The sequence below is a fragment of the Lathyrus oleraceus genome, chromosome 5 (genome assembly GCF_024323335.1).
Source record: "Lathyrus oleraceus cultivar Zhongwan6 chromosome 5, CAAS_Psat_ZW6_1.0, whole genome shotgun sequence".
Taxonomy (NCBI): domain Eukaryota; kingdom Viridiplantae; phylum Streptophyta; class Magnoliopsida; order Fabales; family Fabaceae; genus Lathyrus; species Lathyrus oleraceus.
This window is the reverse complement of record NC_066583.1, coordinates 447366679-447392193: the sequence shown is the minus strand read 5'-3', so window position 1 is coordinate 447392193 and position 25515 is coordinate 447366679. Positions and strand designations below refer to the sequence as shown.

The 25515-nt window shown below is 37.0% G+C and overlaps 1 pseudogene; it reads left to right on the top strand.

The window, feature by feature from the left end:
• Window positions 1-13427: 13427 nt before the first annotated feature.
• Window positions 13428-25077, top strand: LOC127081265 (TPR repeat-containing thioredoxin TTL1-like; annotated as a pseudogene).
• The last annotated feature ends 438 nt before the right edge of the window (window positions 25078-25515 follow it).

The following is a 25515-nucleotide window of genomic DNA, read 5'->3' as shown; positions in this document are numbered from 1 at the left end:
GTGTAATAAGGATAAGAACCTGTAGATCGTGTTTTAAAAGTTCCCAAAGTCCTAATTCCATCTATCGAATATTATACGTTAGGATGACTGAATCATCAACCCGTAATATTCTCAAGAGAAACCCGTCTGAGTGTAGTATCGTCTAACAACTGTTATCAGGTCTACACCTGAACAGTCTCCACACTACGTCATAAATAGGCCAAGTTGGGTTAAATGTTCTACGGTTCTCAACTTCTTGGACCCCCAAATCAAGGAAAGTAATGCCTAACCACAAATACTTTGTGTGACATCAATAACTCCAAAAGGATCTCCACTTAGTAGATGGGTCTCAAGCCAACTTGTTAAGGACTACTCCACACAAGTTGAACATGACTATACCATCCTCCTATCTTAATTTCACTCATGTTCGGGTTAGAACTTGTATCACCACTCAGAGATCACGAAGCACAACAGACAGATTATATCACACAAATAAATATACAAACATCAAATATACAATTATATACACATAAAAAAAAGTAGGCTAAACCCACTGAGGACTACTCCCCAACAGAGTCTCCAGTTAATTTCTGTAGCGGTAAATTCATGACCATCAAGCTATGGAAAAACTTAACGTCAACAAAACTAGAGTTGCCACCACGCTTTTATTGTTTCCAAAGGAAAAGGGAAAAGTACGAATAAAACCCAATAGATAAGAAGTTTTCAAATCAAAACTAATAAAATGCCATAGATTATAGATAAGGGGGTTGGTTACACAAGGGAAAGGTGTTAGCACCCAAAGTGTCCTACGTACTCCTAGGGAGCCCTTTTTTATGTGTGTATGTGTTTTGGTATAAAATGATGTTTGCGAAAAATATAGTGTGGGGATGAGAAAGGAATTCATTGATTATATTTTTGTGTTTGACAAGACCTTCGGACTTCTACCTATGTACCAACATAAAAATGAGGGATCAAAACCTCGTAGTTCGTTGTATCAATTTCAAAATGAGGGGATTGCTTTTAATCAAAATTTAAGTTAAAAGAGGCACAAAGGGCCCAAAAGTTTGAATGGGTGTTAGTTCTTTTTGTCTTTTTAAATTTTAAGTTAATATGATTAGATTTATTTACAAGTTTGATTTTAAGAAAAGGAGTTGAAAAATGCATTGGCACAAGGCCAAAGTTTCTATTTGAAATAGGTCTAAGTTTGAAATCAAAGGAAAGAAACTTTTTGTAAAGGGGGGAAGATTTTGAAATTTAAGAAGTGGGAAAAGATGAAGAGACTAATCCTAAAGCATAAAATTAAAAGTAAGAGTTGAAAATATATGACCAATGGGATGCAATCCAATAGACAAGAATGTCATATAGAAAACCCACTTTCTCTTTGGACTTTGAATCAAGCAAGAATCAGCAAACAATTAGAAATATCAGACATCATGAAGATCAAGGCATCAAATAAAGATGTCCACATCCAAGCAAGCAAATCCCATAGCTAGCAGTCTTTTTTGTCTTCTCTTGTATAAGATGGAGTACTCCTTGATTAACTCAGAATAATACCTCAGAATTAAAATAACAACTGGCATCAAGATAATGTAGCAGATGAATTCGAATGGATCCCAATACTTACATCAGATGAAAACTTAAATCACAATACTTGGTCTCAGAAATGTTGGCATTAGCCAAGTCCTTTTGCATATGGAGTGTTGCCTAATCCTAAGTCCAAAAATTCAGATCAAACCCAACAGCCCACACAAACATTTTTCAGGGTTTATGTTATTTATTAAGTATTTTAAGGTCCTCAGACCACAAACACAAACAAAATACATAAACTAATATATGCAATCATAATATATGGCTCAAATGAGCAAAGTGAAAGTGGCATAAACATAAACAAGTTCAATGATATGGAAATGACAATGATTGGTAAGTGACTTGAAATTAAATTGCATAAAAATAAATGATTTAAATGTAAAGCAATATTAATAAGAATTAGTCAAATTTTAGTCAAGGTTAATTATATGTTAGTGGTATTTTTCTTTTCAACTGATTAAGTCATTCTTTGGAGAACACTCAACCATCTATTCACAAGCATGGATCCTTCAACCAAGTCATCTTCCAAAGGAAGGAAAAAAGGCCAACTTTCCACACAATACCATAAAATATGGGAGACTTACAATCTCACTTACTAGAATGCTATGTCTTTATGGTCAAATTTAGCTCTATGTTAAGCAATCGTAATTGGACTTATGTAGAAGTCAAAACTATCTGAGGTCGGGCAAGAAAAATTTAGGTGCTAATGCATGTTAGAGATTTGGTATAATGAACCAAACTCCTAAAACATACCACACACTAAAATAAAAGATTAAAAGGATGGACCTATCTCACCCATACTTATATTAGTTCATCTAACACAAGGTTATTGATGAACCAATTAGCCTTAGGATATTGAGATTTCATTGGTCAATGAAAGGGATGGGAAAGAATGGGAATGAAGATGAAGATGTAGGGGATATGAGAGAAACACAAATTGGTCATGGAAGGAATTTTATCAAATTAAAATCATTCATTCATTTTGGGAGATGAAATGTACATTTCATCCATCCCCTAAATCCAATGATTTTAACCCAACAAAAGTCAAATTAACCTTGACCAAGGCCCAAACAAATAGTCTAACATCACAAGACCATAAAAATGGCTCAACATAATTTTAACACAATTAGTCAATTATAAATCAAATTAAAAATACATTAAAATTCAAATTAATTTAGTGAAAACCTAAAATCACTTCAAAACACTAAATAAATGGCCAAGAGATTTTTCCTAGGTCAAACAAGGTCAAAGGACCTTAGACAAAAAATTTCATGATTTCTGAGAAGTCAGAAGTATTTTTTAACAATTAAAAATATGAACCAAAACATTTAACTCATGAAAAATATCAAAGTTAATCCAAAAAATAATTTTAATTCAGAAAATGAAAGAGAAAAATATATAAAGATTTTTGGTGAAAGTCCCATATTTTTTGGATTAAAAATAAAATTATTATGAACTAAACAAAATAAAACAATTAAATGAAAAAATCAGAAAATACAAAAAAAAAAAAAAGAGCCATCAGATCTCCCTCATTAGTTGAGGTGGCATATCCGATGGCCAGAAGCGCGCAGTCCACCAACACTTTAGTCAATACATGTACATGCGTGGTAATTAAAACAGATGGCTAAGATTAGAAGATAAGAGGAAGATCTGATACTTTAGGACATTACCAACACATCACCGGAGCTAGGGCTCCAGTGGGCCTCACCGGATTGGTTCACCACCAACAACCACCAAAATTAAAAACAAGGACATGGATTTAAAGAAAAAATGCTCAGGAGCTCGAATTTGGTCTCAATTTTCTCCAATTCCAAGTATATGAAAAGATACGGGGATATGAATTTTGAGGATCATGAATTAAGTTGCTTCAATTTGATCTCAAAGCAACTCAATCTTCTTGCCTACATTGGTAGGACTTCAGCCAACCAAAAATCACAAAGAATAGTGAAGAAATGAGGGAGAATCGAAGAGATGAAAATTCTAAAAAATTACCTTCGAGGGAGCTTCAACCTTGCTTGTTCTTGAATCCAATTGTGCTTGGCTTTGTTTCAGAAGCTTGTAGGAAATGATTAAGATCAGAAAATGGCTTGGACTCTTGAAGTTTCAATCTCAAAACAGAATGAGATTTGAAGCTCGATTTTCAAATGAAAACCTTCAAGACTATCCTTTAATGGCGAGGGTTTGGACTGCGGGTTCAAATCTTGGGCATAAGGTCCTGAATTCTCAGCATGAGGGGTTATATTTATAGACCATGAGATTCATTTCCACACATTTCCAAATTTTGCGATTTTTAGAAATTTTCAATGCATGCTTGTATGGGCGTGTGATAGGCCCATCAAGTGATGCTATCAAGTCCAAAAATTCTTGAGAATCATGCTAAAGTCATGCCATGTGGCCATGCATTTGTGTTTGAAATGTGAAGGTGAAAATCATCCAATTGATCCATTGAAAAGAACCCATGCGCAAGTCCTTCATTCTTTGGCCAAATGAGATGATCATGGACTTTTTGGAAAGGTGAGATACAGGAGAACAACTTTCATGTTGAACACTTTTGCATTTGAAGCTTGGATCATGATCAATTTTGAGGTGGAAGTTTTGAAAATCAAACATGTTTGAAAATTTTCTAAGTACCAAGTCAAATGTTCACTTCTTCCACCTTGAATAAAATTTTCTATTGACATCAAATGGAAACTGTTCCTTCATCAAAGTTGTATCTCTTTCAAACCTCTTAAATTTGGTTACAAATTTGACCTCATTTGGATTTGGCATGAAGGCGTTATGCATTTTAGAAGTTGAGGAAAATCACTTGTTCAATGGTAATGATCCAAAATGACCTATAATGTGTCCTCATGGCACATGCATTTGAAAGTTGAATTTGAACTTCCTCCAAACATAAGAGTTTAAGTAGACATCTTGAATTTGATTTTGGAATTTTAATGCCTTTCATCTCATAAAAATTGAGCAAGTCATGCTCTGGGGAAGTTGACCTCCTAACTAGGGTTCAGACAAACTTACCTATAATCTTTCATCATAAAACATAACTTTCCAAGCAAAACTAGTTCTAGACTTCAACATGAAAGTTGTTTAGAATGGAATTATGAGTAACTTTTCTCTTGCAATCATTTTAATATGACAAAACTTGTAGGAGATAGAGTCTAGGGAACCCCAGTTTTGGCCAGTTGACTTTCTCTAGTTAATCGCCATGAACAATCTTGCTAGCTTGAAATTCTCTTGATTTTTGGGACTCGTGGAAGATCATATATGTATAAGATGATGTAATATGAAGTATACCTTGAAATATTTGATCAATTGATGAAGAAACTTGTTGAGGAAATCACACAAGATACATAGATGAATTAGGGCTTCCAAGGCAAACAATCTTCAAACTCTTGATGACTTCTTGATCAAAATGATACGTGAAGATCACGGGGATCCATATATTATGTCTAAAGTTAATGTAAACCATCTCTTGATTAGCCTCCTTTCATTGAGGGTCTCAAACCCTATATGTGAGCTTGATGGAGCATGGGTGGACACACACAATACCTACATAAGTAACAAACTATACATTGACATATTTTTGGTATTTTGGTTAGTAAATAATTAAAAACAAAGTATAATACAATCAAATGTACTTGGTTATCTCTCCCAATGCAAACCCAATGAATGAGGGGTAAGGAGGATATCAAGGTGTGATCCCAATGCTAATGCATATGATGAGATAACATAAGGGATCTTAGGGTCAAAATTAGGGTCTTACAATCCCCATGTTCACCATTTCGGTGAATTCATTAGGAGCACTGACAATCATGCATTCCTAGTAAAATGAACTCAGAGTCTTCAAAAATATCTTGGTCATTTCCTTCTCCTCCAAGTGTGGGCTAATTTGAGCAGCAGGCTCTCTCCATCTTTGAGCGTACTCCTTGAATGTCTCTTTTTCTTTCTGGGAAATTAACCATAATTGATCTTGATCAAGAGCCATATCAATATTATACTTATATTTCTTGACGAAAGCCTCGCCCAAGTCATTAAAAGTATTGACACTAGCATTATCCAATCCCATATACCACCGAAGTGCAACACCAATTAAATTATCTTATAAGTAGTGGATGAGTGGTTGATCATTGTCTGTCTAAGTAGACTTCTTGCGAGCATACATTACGAGATGAATCAGAGGACAGGTATTTCCTTTATACTTTTGAAAGTCCGAGACCTTGAATTTGATAAGGATTTTGACGTTGGGCACCAAGCACAACTCATCAGCACTCTTACCAAACAGATCTTTACCCCTTAGGGTCTTCAATTCCTTTCTCAGCTTAAGAAAAGAGTCTTTCATCTTATCTGTTTTTTCATAAACATCAGGCCCTCAAAAGGCTCGGAGGGATAGATAGTTTCCTCAACACGAGGCAAAGTATGCACAACATGAGGAGGTACATACATGACCGGGCTAGATGTCGGCATAAAATCAAACATTGGATCATAACCCTCAGGTACAAAGTTAGCCAGCATTCCCCACGGGAATCTGGCAGGCAGGGCTGGCATAGACTGGCTAGCAACAACTATAGGCACTGACGTTGAAGCAATTTCAGAGATAACAATCCTTTGAGGAGGAGGAGTTGCAGGAGGCGAAAATGGTTGATTCTGAGAAGAAATAAAAGACTCCATCAAAGTAGTAAGTCTATGAATCTCATCCTTAAGCTCTCGATTCTCTTGTTCTAGATGCTTCATTCTTCTCTAGCGATTAGCTCGAGTATTATAGTGATGAGTCAACTTGTCTTCTACAAAGAAGAAGAACCATAAGACATATGGGCGAAGGCTGAAACTCAAGAAACCTGTTGTGCAAATGATGCATGAAATTCAATGTTTCTTTTTTAATTTTAAAGAACATACAAGGTCCTATTTGCAAATATTTCAATCAATAATAATAATTCACCTGACCATAAAATCTCCTTTTATTCATAAAGTGTTGGAAGGATTACACTAAGTACAATTTCAGAAACCAAAAATACAAATATAAAAGAAAAGGTAATTATCATCCAAAGGATCCCTAGCAACTGAATCGGCTGAACTGGCCAAGGGAGTATACTTCCTTTGGACGCGTCTGATCTTCGACTCAAAAGCTGTCTTCATCTAAGCTTTCTCGAGGACGAGCCATTCAACAATCTTCTTCTAAGCACCAAAACGCTGAGGCATATTGGAGGAAAATAAATCCTTTGGTTCTCTTTGTCTCTTCACTGCATTCTCTTCATGAACCTCAATGAGTGCACCCTTTCCTTTCGACTCATGTTGCAACTCCACATGCTTTTGGTTCGAAGCATGGAACTGCTCTTCCCAAAGGTCTCTCTCTTGCTTCATCTTTTCAAGTGCATCTTCCAACTCCTCTACATATTGGTTAGGGAGAGTTGATGGCTCAACCAATTACCATGTACATAGGTCTCTTGCAAGCGTATGACATCTTAAGCTCCAAAGCTTTCTTCTTCATCTAAATAGTGTAAGCTTCCAAAGCTACACAATTGCGTGGACCAACTTTGGCTATACCCTTCCTGTGGATATTGTGCCAAGCAAGCACCATTCTACTCTTCAAATTTTGGGGATCTTTACCCTCCTGGAAACAGTAAATGCAATGGAAATAACATACCATAATCAACATATTAACTGCTACATTGCACCCAAACCAAACTGAAACAGGATCATAACGTCAATGGTGAAGCTTAAAAATGGTGTTATTGAAACTGTACCTATTGGTGAAATTAAGCTCAGCTTATGCCAGTCGCTGGTCAAACATGGTGTGGGTTTTACGTCTCTGGGATCCAAAGTTGAAAATGTTAATATATGGCTTAGAATTTATGATGAGGTCTTCAAACAAAAGCCTAGGGAAGAAGAAAACTCAAAAATCCCGCGCTTCAGTAAGACGGAAGTGGATGATCGTAGGCAACATCACAAGATATCCGCCAGCTTGTGTATTTGATCAGGTTTTGAAGACACCAAAATTTACTATTGAAGTCAGAGAATTGAATATGGATATATCTAAAAATGCTGGATCTAAGTCAAATTTGTTCATTAAACTACAAATATTACATGTTCTCGTTCACATCAACAAATCATAAGTCAGAGCCACAGGAAAGGTTAGAGTGGAATCAGCCACATTATCTGCATAATGCATATTAACATGAGGACGCATTGGTCCCAGCCAGCATTACAAACCTTGCAGCGTCACAATCCTGCAATAGTCTAAGGCTAAATCTGGTGCATGAGCCTTATTCAAATCTGCTTAACACTCGCATCAAACCAACCCGAGGCCGTCATCGTGTTTGCACTGTCAAGAAATGGGGCATTATTCTAATGATCGTCCTTCACAAGCTTGACACTCCATGAATGCCCAACATAACTGAACTCGAACAAAACTCTTCTAGCAGCATGATCCAATGTTCAGCCTGCATAATCCACACAAAAACAAAAACAATATGAACCTCATCTACAGAATGGCACCGCCACCAAGCCACATGGTCCATTAGCACATGAGAGGTGTTATGGCACATCCCTATCTTGCATAATGCTACAAAAACCAAATGCCCAAACTTGTCCGGCATTGAGCAAAATCCCGCAGTCAATTCAAGCAAGGCATTCAGTTAACTCACCTAGGTGCAATGAACCATGCTACAAGCAGCTAAGCACCTCGCAAGCTGCAACCCCCACGCAGGAGTCTAAGGTTTCTCCTCGCTCAACCATTCGTTATATGGGGTAGACTCTGCAAAACCAGCAGTGCAGCAAAGCAAGACTTACTGCCCACGTTTAAACTGCAGCTCACCCGCAAAATAAAGTCGGGAACGTAAAAGGCTAACAGAATAAATTTCATAAGAAAAAGACACATAATAGAAGCGGAAATGACCGTGATGAGCTTGTAAAGCACATGTCTAATTTGCTCATAGTATTCTCAAGAGAAACTCGTTTGATTGTAGTATCGTTGTCGCACCCTCAATTTTACCCCTAGATCATTTGCATCCTAGACATCATTCATGCAGAGCTAACCTCAAGATCAAGATATGCCCGATTTGTTTCATTTGTAAATTAGGGTTTCCCTCAAAGAGCTCAAAGGATTGATCAGTCAAAGTTTTTGATTGATCATCAATAATTCAAGTTCTCATACACTCAATAGATCTCTATCCATCAACAAACAAGTTTATTATGGCCTAATCACAAGTTCATCAAGCTTCACTTTAATTTGGCTCACTAATTAGGGTTTCTCAATAACATTCAATTTCATCTAAGAATTTTGATCAACACTTGAGACATGACTGAAGACACTCAAGTACATCCTTAGATCCCATCCATGATGTTCAATTGGCTCAAGTGTTTTAATTCATTGAAGATCAAGAAATTCAAATTCATCTGATACACAACCAATGCACTGCAAAGTCAAACCTTTGACTTTTGAGATTTATGATCAAATATGAACTTCTCAAGTTAAATTTCATGATTATATGTTGAACTGATGAATTTGATCAATAAAAATCAAGATAAATGAGGTTAATTGCAAAAAGGCCAATCTTGAAGGCATTGAAAATTTCACTAAATATCCAAATTTCATGTTCAAGTTCACTACTTTCTCAAGCCATAACTTCCAATCCAAGCAGTCATTTTCTTTTCTCCAAAGCACAATTGAAAGCTCTTCTTCCATACTTCAACTTTTTACTAAAGGATTGATTTCCTAAAACAGACCATAAAGTTGGTGTCTCAAGTTGAAACACTTAGAAAATTTTCAAGTCAGCTTTGATCCCTAAAAAGTGATAAACTTTACAACCAGTTTTTATCATGATCCACTTTGTTTCAGAAAAAACTCAAAACATGAAAGTTATAGAGCAAGTCTGAAGCTTTTCAAAAAGTACAAGTACATTTTTTCCCATGCATGAGCTATGAGTTTCGAAAATGGGAAGTTAGGGTTCCAAACTTGAATTTCAAGTCATGTTGATGATGAATTCTTGGAGGAAAAGCATTTCAAATATTAAAATATCTTGATTGCATGTATTCTTGTGTATAAATCTCTCCATAATCAAATGTTTATATTAATCCTAAGTGCATTACACAAGAAATTAAGGTTTTGTTCATTGCACTCTACCATTTATGGATGAATTTGCAAAAGGTCACATTACTAAACCCTAAACCCTAAACCCTAAACCCTAAACCCTACTTTGATAAAGCAAGCTTTATGCCAACAACTCAATCTTTCAGCCTTGAAACTTGTCCCTAAAGATCACAAATAATCTTAAGTGATCAGAAGCAACCTTATAGAGGCTACGGAAATATGACAAACTCCTTGAAACTCCATAATTCATGCAAATTTCTCATTCATTCTCAACCAAAACCATAACTTCACAACTTTTGTTTCTAACTAGTTATAATACCCACTTTTTCCCTAAAAATAGAGGGATCTCTTAAGCGTCAAAACACACAACAATTACCCCTCAAAACTTCATCAAACTCTCATACCATTATAATTTACAAAAACACACTATTTTTGCAAGTTCTCTAACCAAACTTATTCCTCACGTGTATCTTTCAAACAAATACCACAAATCATCTCTAGATACCATTTAAAGCTTGTTTAATCACTTGAACAAGTTATGTATCCTCTATTTTATCATTCATAATTTCACTTCTTCATTTTTCAAAAACATTTGTGTGAGATAATACAAGTTGTTTCTGGCCATTCTCATTGTTCAAACACTATCCTCAAGGATCAACAAGGCTGATAAAATCTCTCTCTTATCTTTGTAGCAGCTAAGAAGAAGCACTGGACTTTCTCCAATAGGTAAGTGCACATACACTTGAAAACTCATGTGCAAGCATCATTCTTGGATATTTATTTAAGTAAAAATATAGTACATGGTGTATTTGTTGTATGTTTTCTACTGTATGCATCATACCATGCTCATACATTGAGATTTTTTTGTCATAAAATTAAAAGTGCAGTTCTAGTTTTTCCTTTGGCACGCTTTGTACATTAAGTTTTCGGATGAGATAATGATACCATTAGATTCCTTCCGAAAAATAGACAAATTTAGGTTCCTACAGTTTTTAAAGTCATGAAAAGTTGAGAGAGTTATGGTTGCTGGAAGTTTGAGAAAAAAATTGAAAAGAAATTGAAAGAAACATGCAAGAACAAAAGGAAGAAGATGATGAGTTGGTGTTATTTTCCAATTTTTGGAACCTTTTTATTATATATATTAATGTTTGTAAGTGAATTAATGGATGTATCACCATCCCATCGATTAGAGTGTGTGTGTTAAGGCTTTGTCTATGAAAGAGGTTTGGGGTTCGAATCCCCCTTGCCTCATACCCAATTTTATTCATTGTTTTTTTGCCTATTTATTTTTGTTATTTTTCATAACTTCAAAGGCTCATAACTTGATGATACCTAAGCCTTTTTGAGTCACTCTTTTTGGTATGTGTTCATAATTTTGTCAATTTTATGATGGTGAAAAGAAATTCCAGAATTAATATATTTTTCACATACTTAAAATTGTCTAAAGTTGGTACCTTTTTAGGATTGTTTTAGGGTTTCAAATGACCTTATTTGGTTGATACTTTAATTTTTATTTATCACCATGACTTTTATGAATGGTGTGAATCATATATGAACTTTGTTTGATGTTGTTAATATGTGTCTCTTGGTTTTGACCTAATTTTGACTTACTTTAATGTATGTTTACATGTTTATGTGCTTTGAACTTTTGTTACTATACCATAAACTTTTATGTGTTTATTTTGCCATTGATCCATGATTCACATGTCATTCTTTCATGTCATTTTGAACTTTTGTGTGCATTTGTGTCCTTGTGTTTGTCTTTGTTATGTGTTTGCAAATGCTTTAAACTTGTGATAATATGTCTTTGTATGACTTGTATGCTTACATGTTCAAAACTTTTATATGATGTTGAACCTTTGATTGTGATCATTTTGAACCTTAACATGCGTGTCTTGAATACCTTAACTTGTTTTAATGATTAATCTGATGTTATGTTTAAACGATGTCTTACTTCATGAATATACATGTTCAATCATACTTATTATGACATCCATATACATGTTCATGCATTGTTATATCATCCATATTTGTTTCTTCATGGTGATATATCCATGTCATTCATATTCATGTCAACTTTATACATCTTGGATTGATGTTGTTGTATCTTTTTTCATGCTCACATGTTGTACACATGTTCCATATCTTTGTATTGATGTCATGTATGAACATCTTCTTCATTTGCTTATCTTTATAGATGTCATGCTTGAATATCTTCTTTATCATGTGCTTGTCTTTATTGATGTCATGCTTGAACATCTTCTTCATTTGCTTATCTTTATGGATATCATGCTTGAACATCTTTCTTTACCATTTGTTTACCTTTGATATCATTCTTAAACATCTTTCTTTATCGTTTGCTTATCTTTGTAGATGTCATGCTTGAACATTTTGCTTATCCTTTGTTTATCTTTTTGCCCAAATCCAAGGGAAATACCTCTTTATTGACTTAATGTTATAGGTAGTTAAGTAAACCCTAGTTCCCATTTGAACTTGTTAGAATCATTATCACTTTCAACTTAGATTTAAGTAAGAGTTTGTAACTCTTATAAGTGTGTTTGTTATGAACACTTACTTCCCCTTTTGTGTCATACCCCAAAATTCACCCTACCTATCACAAAGTTTATCTAGGTCACTAACCTTAATCATATGCATATCCTTGTGTTCATTCATTTCACCTGCATATTCATTGGTCCAATACAAGAGGATAGGTACCATGGTTTAAAAGCCTTGTGCATGCACCTAGTGGGGGTTAGGGTGTCTCCGCAGACAAAGGTGGCTCAATCAGCCAAACTTTAATTTAAGGTATCTCTTGAAGCCTATGTACATCCTCAACATTGAAGATTCAATTTTTGCTTCTTGATGAAGCAAAACCCTAGTTTGAAGTCCTCATTTGATCATGATATCCCCGAACCCTGATTCTTGGCCACTATTCTTTGTGTGTATCCTATAACCCTCCACTTGTCCCATTCATGTTCATTTCATATAATCATTTCACCTGGTCATTGTTGGCCCTTATTTGGGTCATTTATGTTGGTTTCTTGGCTTTGATTCTATGGATTACTTGCTCCCACATGTGCATCTTGTGCTTGTTCATGTCCATGTCCTACTATCGCCTGGTCATGGATCATTTCATTTGTTTACATACCCTTGTTTCATGCTTGCCTTCGATCATTATGGTCATTAATGGGGCCTTGGGTTCATGGTTAATGGTTCCTTCATAGATTTTTATATGGGTTCCATTCCATTATGTGTCTCGATTCAGTCTGTTTTTAGGTCATGTCCATTACAAGTCATGTCCAAGTCGTTTCCATCCATCTCATTAGCCATTTCAAAGTCCAAATTCCATTTAACCGGTTTACTAGTCATGTTCATCAAAGATGCAATCCTATACAAGTACAAGATTCAATGTTCGTCAAAGTCATTCACTCGAGTCAAAATCATTCAATTTCAATCTGAATAATCATTTAAATTGCATGAGAATGTTCATTACGTAAAAAAAATATAAAAATTAAAATGTTGACCAAACTATAGACTTTGGTCAACAGTTGACTTTTTTGTCAACTTTGACCAAAGTCAACCTTATACCCCCAAAGAAACCTAAATTCCCCTATCCTAATCTTCCATGTCCCATGTTGCTTCTTTATTAACCAATTGCACACGTTGCTTCAAATTTCAACCTTGATATCACTTGCCGTTGTTCTTCTCCGTCGTTCTTCTCAGTCGTGCCTCAAATGTTCATTTAGTTGAGGGAAAGTTGTATTTATTACCCCCTGGCATGACAACTCTCAGTCTGGTGACTAATCCCTCGCTTTCCGAGCCGATTCCTGTTGTTCTACGTATTGGTGCATTGCTCCATTGGTTCCCTCCTGATACTCCTGACGAGGTTGTCTTTAAAGGGGACAACTTTCTTGCAGACAGTGCTAAGCGTATCACTTTGATGGTTCAAGGCTCTCATGATTCATGATGCCCAAATATATTATGACACAATGAATTTGAGAGATTAACCTGATGGCTATTTGATTATTCTGGTGGACAGGTGCTAAATAGTGCAAATAATTTTGACAAATTGAATACATTTTCTATTGCAAAGAACTGTATACACCGCACGTTTTCAGAGCACACACTGGAAACAGTAAATGCAATGGCAATAACATACCATAATCAACATATTAACTGCTACATTGCACCCAAACCAAACTGAAACAGGATCATAACGTCAATGGTGAAGCTTAAAAATGGTGTTATTGAAACTGTACCCATTGGTGAAATTAAGCTCAGCTTACGCCAGTCGCTAGTCAAACTTGGTGTGGGTTTTACGTCTCTGGGATCCAAAGTTGCAAATGTTAATATATGGCTTAGAATTTATGATGAGGCCTTCAAACAAAAGCCCAGGGAAGAAGAAAACTCAAAAATCCCACGCTTCAGTAAGACGGAAGTGGATGATCTTAGGCAACATCACAAGATATCCGCCAGCTTGTGTATTTGATCTGGTTTTGAAGACACCAAAATTTACTATTGAAGTCAGAGACATGAATATGGATATATCTAAAAATGCTGGATCTAAGTCAAGTTTGTTCATTAAACTACAAATATTACATGTTCTCGTTCACATCGGCAAACCATAAGTCAGAGCCACAGGAAAGGTTAGAGTGGAATCAGCCACATTATCTGCATAATGCATATTAACATGAGGACGCATTGGTCCCAGCCAGCATTACAAACCTTGCAGCGTCACAATCCTGCAATAGTCTAAGGCTAAATCTGGTGCATGAGCCTTATTCAAATCTGCTTAACACTCGCATCAAACCAACCCGAGGCCGTCATCGTGTTTGCACTGTCAAGAAATGGGGCATTATTCTAATGATCGTCCTTCACAAGCTTGACACTCCATGAATGCCCAACATAACTGAACTCGAACAAAACTCTTCTAGCAGCATGATCCAATGTTCAGCCTGCATAATCCACACAAAAACAAAAACAATATGAACCTCATCTACAGAATGGCATCACCACCAAGCCACATGGTCCATTAGCACATGAGAGGTGTTATGGCACATGCCTAGCTTGCATAATGCTACAAAAACCAAATGCCCAAACCTGTCCGGCATTGAGCAAAATCCCGCAGTCAATTCAAGTGAGGCATTCAGTTAACTCACATAGGTGCAATGAACCATGCTACAAGCAGCTAAGCACCTCGCAAGTTGCAACCCCCACGCAGGAGTCTAAGGTTTCGCCACGCTCAACCATTCGTTATATGGGGTAGACTCTGCAAAACCAGCAGTGCAGCAAAGCAAGACTTACTGCCCGCGTTTAAACTGCAGCTCACCCGCAAAATAAAGTCGGGAACGTAAAAGGCTAATAGAATAAATTTCATAAGAAAAAGAAACATAATAGCAGCGGAAATGACCGTGATGAGCTTGTAAAGCACATGTCTAATTTGCCAGGTTACCTCCTACATTGTAACAGATTGGAAAAGTGCTCTGAGGGAATTTGACGGTGTTTCTACTGCTGGAGTTGATTCTCTTCCTCAGATCTTTATGTGTAGAGTAGAGGCCTTCATTTGAATCTTCATCAAACTGAAGATGCAGAATCAATTATGTCACATGCTCCGAAATCGGTCCCCAAAAATACTGAAATTTTTGTTTTGCTTAACAAGGCTAGGAACGTGGATAGAGCTCAAACTCGTGGCAATGATCTTTTTGAATCTGACCAATTCACTAAAGCTTTGTTGGTTCTATGTGTTGTCATCAATTTTCGTAAAACCTAGAGTTTTCACAAGTTGTCACAAGTGTTGTCTTGACATGAGATATCAGGTTCCTGCAGGGTGCTTAAATATGGTTGTGCAAGATTTAGCTGAGATGTCAGACCCGATGTCAAGACATCTGTATACATAACATTCAGTCTGAATGTTATGTATTTTGTTATTGAGCTTTTTATGCTAATTTTTGTGTGATTGATGTGGAGATTGAACGTGCCATTCCAACAGTAACAAAAACCAGATTGATTTAATTTCCAATAAGATATGAATAGTTGTTAAGAAGATATGAATGGAAAATAGTTTTAGGGTTTAATGATGTCCAAGCCCAGTCAAGCGCTTCTATATAAGGGCATGGAAAACCTGGTTTTAACACACAAGAAAATGAACGAAATAGTGAGAGAGAATAAGGGTTTTAGTCTTGTGTGAGTGTGTGTATTGTGAGCCATTCATTCATTCTATTGATGATTGAATTGGACTGACTTTTGTGTTGTAATTTGTCCACTCTAAGCTTTGAAGCATGAGTGTGTGTTTACTTGGTTGAAGCTTTTAAGCAAGATCAAGTATGTGTTCTTGAAGAGTGTCTTCTTTCATTGTAATATTTGTTTTTACATCACTGTTGTGATTGAGGGGGAGTGAGTAGGATCTCTAATCTAAGAGTTCTTAGATAGAAGTCACACGGGTAGAGATTAGGTGAAAAGACTGTAACTTGAAGTTGTTTACTGAGAGTCTTTGAACTAATTATGTTTAGTGGATTTCCTTCCTGGCTTGGTATCCCCTAGACGTAGGTGAGTTTCCACCGAACTGGGTAAACAATTGCTTGTGTCACTTGTACTATTGTTCTTCATCTTTTATCCTGTTGATATTGTTCAGATATTAGTGTCATGACATTACCTTCGACATCTCATATCTGATACCAGAATTTCAATTGGTATCAGAGCAGGCATCCTGCTCTGGTTTTGGGTGAGATCTTAAGACGTTACTTTATGGTACAATGGATAGAGACGGAGAATCTGTTCACAGACCACCAATTCTGGATGGATCTAACTATGACTACTGGAAACCTCGAATGGTAGCCTTCTTGAAATCTTTGGATAATAAGGCTTGGAATGATGTTCTAACAGGCTGGGAACATCCAATTATTAAAAAGGAAGGAGAAGTTACAGCAGATAAGAAGGCTGAGGAACAATAGACCAAGGAGGAGGATGAACTAGCCCTTGGAAACTCTAAAGCATTGAATGCTATATTCAATGGGGTTGATAAGAACATTTTCAGACTGGTGAACAACTGTGAGGTGGCTAAAGATGCTTGGAATATTCTTAAAACCACTCATGAAGGTACCTCTAGAGTAAAGATGTCTAGATTGTAGCTGCTCACTACCAAGTTTGAAAATTTGAGGATGAAAGAAGATGAAAATATTCATGACTTTCATATGAATATCCTTGAAATTGCTAATGCCTCGGGAGCCCTGGGTGAGAAGATGTCAAATGAAAAACTAGTGAGGAAAATTCTCAAGTCACTTCCCAAGAGATTTTCCATGAAAGTGACACCTATAGAAGAATCTCAAGACATCTGCAATATGAGAGTGGAAGATCTAATTGGATCCTTCCAAACATTTGAGTTGGGAATGAGTGATGGATCTAAAAAGAAAGTCAAAAGCATAGCCTTCATGTCAAACACTGAAGAGAAAGAGGAAGAAAGTGGTCAAGTTACTGATGAAGATCTGGAAAATGATGTAGCATTACTGGGAAGACAGTTCAACAAACTCCCAAAAAAGATGGATGTAAGGTCTAAGTCTAATGTCAAAAACAACTCATTTGACATCAGTAGGTCCAATGATGCTGGAAGAAGAACAAGATCTGATGAAAAGTCCAAACAAGGAAAATGAGTTCAGTTCCATGAATGTGATGGGTATGGACACATTAGAACTGAATGTGGGACCTACCTCAAGAAATAGAAGAAGATTCTTGTGTTACTTGATCTGATGAAAGTGAAACAGAAGGAGAGTCTGGAAATCTTGTGACTGCCTTGACTGGAAGATGGGGTTCTGATGAAGAGTCAAGTGATGATGAGGTAACCTTTGATGAGTTAGCCACTACCTAGAGAAAGTTGTGTTACAGAAGTGAAGAAGTGTTTCAACAAGTGGAAAATATGAAGAATTTGATAACACAACTAGAGGATGAGAAGACAGAACACTTGGAAACCATCTTTAAGTTGAAGATTGAAGCAGTGTTCTTGAACTCCAAACTGGATGAGATGACAAAGTATATCAGAATGCTAAGCAGTGGATCTGACACCTTAGACAAAATCCTCCAGACTGGAAAAGTGGCAGGAGACAAGTCTGGCCTTGGGTTCAATGAATCCAAACCTGAGTGTAGTCACACTGGTAGAAAACCAAAGATGTCACATCATGTGTCACAACATCATAAGGAAAGACAACATAAAGGAAAACACCAAAGCTGGAGATGTCATTACTGTGGAAAATTTGGTCACATAAAACCATTCTGCTTTAAGTTGTATGGCTATCCTAGTCCTTCTCATCATCAACCTAGACCCAAACACCACATCCCTGTCAACAGAAAACAGTGGGTTCCTAGGACTGGTGCTACTAACCTAATAACTCACACTTCCTTCAGAGTTTCAGCCAAAGAAGACTGGTATTTTGACAGTGGATGCTCTAGACACATGACTGGAAGCAAAAACCTGCTAATTAACCTTCATCCTCATGCCACCAGCTATGTAACCTTTGGTGATGGAGAAAAGGGTGAAATCAAGGGGATTGGGAAGCTAAACTGCCCTGGAGTCCCTAACCTTGACAATGTGCTACTTGTTAAAGGACTGACTGCAAACCTAATCAGCATCAGTCAACTGTGTGACCAAGGTCTAAATGTAAACTTCACAAAAACTGAATGTCTGATTACTAATAAAGAAAATGAAGTGATCATGAAAGGAGTCAGGTCTAAGGACAACTGCTATATGTGGAGTTCTCAAGAAACTGGTTATTCATCAGTGTGTACCCTAACCAAAGAAGAAGAAGTGAAGCTATGGCATCAAAAATTGGGCCATCTACATCTTAAAGGAATGAAAAGGATTATATCTGTTGAAGCTGTCAGAGGAATCCCAAACTTAAAGATTGATGAAGAAAGAGCTTGTGGGGAGTGTCAGATGGGAAAACAGACAAAGATGTCACATCAGAAGATCTTACATGACACCACTTCCAGAGTGCTGGAACTTCTCCACATGGACTTGATGGGACCTATGCAGGTGGAAAGTCTTGTTGGCAAAGAGTATGCTTATGTGGTGGTGGATGACTTCTCCAGATACACCTGGGTAAATTTTATAAGGGAAAAATCTGATGTATTTGAGGTATTCAAAGATCTTTGCCTAAGACTCCAAAGAGAAAAAGAAAGTCAGGTTATCAGAATCAGAAGTGATCATGGGAAAGAATTTGAGAACAACAAATTTGCTGGATTCTGTTCATCTGAAGGAATTAGTCATGAGTTCTCATCTCCCATTACCCCTCAACAAAATGGTGTGGTAGAAAGGAAAAATAGAACTCTCCAAGAATCTGCCCGAGCTATGATTCATGCTAAGAAATTGCCTTACCACTTTTGGGCTGAAGCTATGAACACAACCTGCTATGTTCACAAAAAAGGAACCTTGAAGAAAGGGACTCCTACTACTTTATATGAAGTTTGGAAAGGAAGAAGACCTACTGTCAAATACTTCCATGTGTTTGGTAGTAAATGTTATATCCTGACTGATCGTGAACAAAGAAGGAAGATGGATCCCAAGAGTGATGAAGGAATATTTCTGGGTTACTCAACAAACAGAGAGCATTTAGGGTCTTTAATTCCATAACCAAAGTAATGATGGAATCTATCAATGTTATGGTTGATGATCAACAGACTGATGTCACACACGATGTTGAGACATCTCTAAATGATGCCCCAACTTATTTCCCAGACAAAAGTAATGAGAGTGAACCCACTCAAGCTGAACCTGAAGGTGACAAAATTAATAAGGGACCCTCTATCAGAATTAAGAAGGATCATCCTAAAGATCTCATTATAGGAGACCCAAATAAAGGGGTCACAACTAGCTCAAGGGAAGTAATCTCACATGGTTGTTTTGTGTCCAAGATTGAGCCCAGAAATGTCAAAGAAGCCTTAACTGATGAATTTTGGATCAATGCCATGCAGGAAGAGTTAGGCCAATTCAAGAGAAATAAAGTATGGGAACTGGTTCCAAGACCAGAAGGAATAAATGTTATTGGAACAAAGTGGGTTTACAAGAATAAATCTGATGAGCAAGGGGTGGTTACTAAAAATAAAGCAAGATTGGTAACACAAGGATACACTGAAGTTGAAGGAGTTGACTTTGATGAAACATTTGCCCCTGTAGCTCGCTTGGAGTCCATTAGACTATTGCTTGGAGTGACATGTATTCTGAAGTTTAAATTGTTCCAAATGGATGTAAAAAGTGCCTTCTTGAATGGTTACTTAAATGACGAAGTGTGTGTTGAACAACCTAAAAGGTTTACAGACCTAAATCTTCCAAAGAATGTGTATAAGTTGACGAAAACCCTCTATGGGCTGAAACAAGCCCCCAGGGCTTGGTATGACAGACTCACAGTGTTTCTGATTGAGAATGGATATAGAAAGGGAGGCATTGATAAGACCTTATTTGTCAAAAATGAAGGAGGAAAACTCATGGTGGCTCAGATATATGTGGATGATATTGTGTTTGGTGGGATGTCAAATAAGATGGTCGAACATTTTGTTAAACAAATGCAGTCTGAATTTGAAATGAGCCTTGTTGGAGAGCTGACATATTTTCTTGGGCTACAAGTCAAGCAGATGGAAGATTCTATCTTTCTATCTTAAAGCAAATATGCCAAAAATATTGTTAAGAAGTTTGGCATGGAAAATGCAAGTCACAAAAGGATACCTGCTCCTACTCATCTGAAAGTCTCTAAAGATGAAAATGGTGTTAGTGTAGATCAAAGTCTCTACAGAAGCATGATAGGGAATTTGCTATATCTCACAGCAAGCAGATCTGACATTGCTTTTGCAGTAGGTGTTTGTGCTAGATATCAAGCTGAACCAAAAGTCAGTCAAATAAACCAAGTGAAAAGGATCCTGAAATATATCAATGGCACTAGTGACTATGGGATGTTGTACACTCATGGATCTGGATCTGTGCTGACTAGATATTGTGATGCTAATTGGGTTGGAAGTGCTGATGATAGGAAAAACACATCAGGAGGATGCTTCTTCTTGGGGAACAACTTAATATCATGGTTTAGTAAGAAACAAAATTATGTCTCTGTCCACTACTGAAGCTGAATACATAGCAGCTGGAAGTAGTTGTTCTCCACTAGTTTGGATGAAACAGATGCTAACTGAATATAATGTCACACAAGATGTCATGACATTATAATGTGACAACCTGAGTGCTATAAATATTTCTAAGAATCCTATTCAACACAACAGGACAAAACATATTGATATTCGTCATCATTTTATTAGAGAACCAGTGGAAGATAAAATTATAGTCCTAGAGGATGTTGCTACTGAAATGTAGTTAGCTGATATTTTTACAAAGGCCTTGGATGCAAATCAATTTGAATTTCTAAAAGGGAAATTAGGGATTTGTATTTATGAGAATTTGTAGCAATTAATTTGGAGTTGAAAAGGTAATAAAATTATTGTATGCTTCTTAAAATAAAATGCCCCATTTATGGTAAATCATCACCTAGTATTGGAAATTCTATCTATTACCTTTTCACACGCAACCTCTACTCAAACATTTCCAGCTTCCTGCGTCTTCCTCAAACTCCTCTGCTAGGGCAACTGCACCCTTTCCACAAAAATAACAAGATGTCACAAAACCAAACACCATCTAGTTCACAAATTCCTAAGCCTACTCACAAGGATAGAACGCCTTCAATGGACTTTCTTGATGAAGATATTTTAGACGTGATTCCCCTGTCTGTCATTCCAGGAGAAGCTCCTGGCTCCAACCATCCCATGAATGCATCTGCCACTGCATTCCCTACTCAAGGTAACAGTTCTAATATCCCTTCCAGCTCTACTCATACCCCTAGTTCTAAGGACGACATGCATCACACTGATCGTGTCATAAGAAACCTAGTCACTAGGATCCTCAATGAAGGACATTGTGTAAAGGGAGTTTCTACTCCTCTATCAAGAAGGGACCCCTCTCCTGATGTTGGACCTCATAATGAGAAGGATGATGATTCCTCTAGGCCTGAAAAGGATATGTATGTTGAAGGTTTATGCTCTTTAGGGCAAATTGTGTCTGGTAAGATATCTGTGGCATCACCTAGTACCAATGCTTCACAGTCTAAGAAGCATGATTCTGCAAAGAAGGTGATTGACCTAGAAGATGATAGTTCGGATGATCAAGATGATAGCTTGCTTCATCACTTGAAGTCTAGTGTGGCTAAGAGGATGAAGACTAGAAAAGGTAGGTCTGTGGCTGAAATGATGTCAGCCAAAGTTGCTAAGAAGACTACTGGTGTAGGCCCCTCAAAATCTTGGAGCAAGGTTGATGTGAAGAAGAGGAAAGTGAGAGAAATTTTTGAGTCAGATGAAGATGTTGAAGAAGATGTCCCTGACATCTCCCCTGTCAAGAGGACAACTGTTAGGAAGTCCCCTATAAAAGTTGTTGCTGTACACTTGGACAATATTTCTTTCTATCTTGAAGATGGAGCAGCAAAATGGAAGTTTGTGATCCAAAGAAGGGTGGCTGTGGAGAGAGAGTTAGGCAAGGACGCTGTGGAGGTCAAAGAGGTCATGGACCTAATTAAAAATGTTGGATTAATGAAAACTGTGGCTGGGTTATCTCAATGCTATGAAGGATTCGTTAAAGAATTTGTTGTCAACATTCCTGAAGACATTGCTGATAAAAACAGCAAGGAATTTTGTAAAGTGTTTGTATGAGGGAAGTGTATTACATTTTCTCCAACTGTGATTAACAAGTTTCTAGGAAGAGGAACAGAAGGTGCATATGAAATGGAAGCCACAGACAATGAGGTCTGTAGGGAAATTACATCCAGACAGGTGAAGAAATAGCCTAAGAAGAAGCATCTCCCTGTTGGGAAGCTGACTGTGAAATATGCCATATTGCACAAGATAGGGTCTGCAAATTGGGTGCCTACCAACCACATCTCCACAATTTCAAATGCCCTTGGAAGGTTCATCTTTGTTGTTGGAACCAAGCTGAAATTTGATTATGGTAGATTTATGTTTGAACAAATTGTCAAACATGCTTCTATAAATGCAGTAAAGTTGCCCATAGCTTTTCCCTCAATGATTTTTGGGATTATCCTGAGCCAACATCCTGGAATTCTGAATACAAATGATCTTCCTAGTATAAAGAGAGAATATTAGATAGGCCAAGGATGCAGAAGCATAAACCTCTAGTGAGAGGTCTGAAACTAAAGATGAAACAAGTGGTAGTTCTGGTTCTGATGCTGATGAAGATGCAAGCTCCTCTGACTAGTTTTATTGAAGTTGTCCCCCACTATTCTGATGGTGTGTTGTGATGGTTGTTCTGTTTTTTCTGGCAGTTATGTTCTACTGCTTTAATATGTATTTTTCTGGTTCTATGGATTTTATCTCAGCTTATGTAAAACTGGGTATGTTCTTGGATTTGTAACACTTAACAATCTACTTTGACATTCTGTGTGACATTCTGTTTGCTTGACTAAATAGACATTTATTTTGTCTTTTTGGTCTCTTTTGGCTGAAAAGGGGGAGAAGTAGCTAAAGTAGCTATACTATCCTATATACAAATGATGTTGAAGATGATGTTACAGATAATGTTGGAGATAATTTGTTTATTACAGGTGATGATGAAGGTGTTGTTAGAGGGAGAAGTGTTATGTCTGTGTTGAGCAGACTAGTGCTAGCTGGAGGGGAAGGTGGAGCACCAGCGCATGTGTGTTTAATAGGTGTTTACTAGTTGCTATTTTAGCTAGTAATGTGTGTTTTATTACTTCTTTTGCTGAACTGATACTGTGATTATTCTCTTGTGAAACAAATGATCTGATGTATGTTTTAGCCAAAATTTGCCAAACGGGGAGTTTGTTGGTTCTATGTGTTGGCATCAATTTTGGTAAAACCTAGAGTTTTCACAAGTTGTTACAAGTGTGGTCTTGACATGAGATATCAGGTTCCTGTAGGGTGCTTAAATATGGTTGTGCGGGATTTGGCTGAGATGTCAGACCCGATGTCAAGACATCTGTATACAGTACATTTAGTCTGAACGTTATGTATTTTGTGATTGCACTTTTTATGCTAATTTGCGTGTGATTGATGTGGAGATTTAACGCGCGATTCAAGCAGTAATTAAAACCAGATTGATTTATTTTCCAATAAGATATGATCAGTTGTTAAGAAGATACGAATGGAAAATAGTATTAGGGTCTTATGATGTCTAAGCCCAGTCAAACGCTTTTATATAAAAGGCATGGAAAACCTGGTTTTAACACACAAGAAAACGAATGAAATAGTGAGAGAGAATAAGGGTTTTAGTCTTGTGTGAGCGTGTGTATTGTGAGCCATTCATTCATTCTATTGATGATTGATTTGGACTGACTTTTGTGTTATAATTTGTACACTCTAAGCTTTGAGGCATGAGTGTGTGTTTACTTGGTTGAAGCTTTTAAACAAGATCAAGTATGTGTCCTTGAAGAGTGTCTTCTTTCATTGTAATATTTGTTTTTACATCACTGCTGTGATTGAGGGGGAGTGAGTAGGATCTCTTATCTAAGAGTTCTTAGATAGAAGTCACACGGGTAGAGATTAGGTGAAAAGACTGTAACTTGAAGTTGTTTACTGAGAGTCTTTGAAGTAATTCTGTTTAGTGGATTTCCTTCCTGGCATGGTAGCCCCCAGATGTAGGTGAGTTTGCACCGAACTGGGTAAACAATTGCTTGTGTCACTTATACTATTATTCTTTATCTTTTATCCTATTGATATTGTTTAGATATTAGTGTCGTGACATTACCTTCGACATCTCATATCTGATACCAGAATTTCAAGCTTATTCAGCATATGGAGATAGTTTGAAATTAGACCCTTCGAATTTTGTTCGGTATCACAATACAACAGCATGTTGGTATAAGCTTGGTCAATGGCAAAAAAATCGATTGAAGACTCTAACCAAACTTTACATTACCGACCAAATTATATGAAAGTTCTTCTTTGAAGGGCTACATCATATAATAAGTTAGAAAAATGGGAAGAATCAGTACAAGACTACGAGGTCTTGCGAAAGGATTTTCCAAATGACAACATTGTTGCCTGGTGGTGAAGTAGAACAAGCATCAGGTCTTGAGCAGTTTAGAACTACACTGTCTTCATTAGGTTGTTCTGCTATCCATGTTGGAGCTGTGTCAAACATGAAATGCAGGCAAATACTGCCATTCTTGGATATATTATGTAGCAAATATCCATCTGTTAACTTCTTCAAGGGGGACATTCATGAAAGCGCAACTGTTGCAACTGATGAGAATGTTAGAGGTGAACCAACCTTCAAGATATGAAGAAATGGAAACCAAGTGAAAGCTACCATTTGCTATAATCCCGACGTGTTAGAAAGGTCTGTCAAGCCTTATAGCCTATATGATGCATCATGATTACATCCCTTTTGTCGTCCTTTTTCTCACAACCCTCAAACCGCCCCTTGAACTTTCAACCCCCACAGTTCTCCCGGCCTTTTCATCCCATCATAAAACAACTCTACCAACCTCTAACATAATCCACAACTAACTTCCATAACAGATGTAAGACTTCACCCTTCCAGAATCGGCAATAAGGGCTAAGCGACATGACCCTCCCAAGGACCAATTTTGAACCTCCCTCATGATGAAAACATGCAAAATAAAAAATCCCTAACAAAATTCAACAACCCAAAACAGAACTCCAATGAAACTCTCTCTCAGGAAACCTGAAATGGATAACCCACCGTAACAGTCCCTTAACCATTTGTCGAACCGAAATGGATAACCTCCTCACGAACCTCATTGACCCGTCTTCCATTTCACTTGCTAACCAAAGTTTCTTTGTGAGAAAGC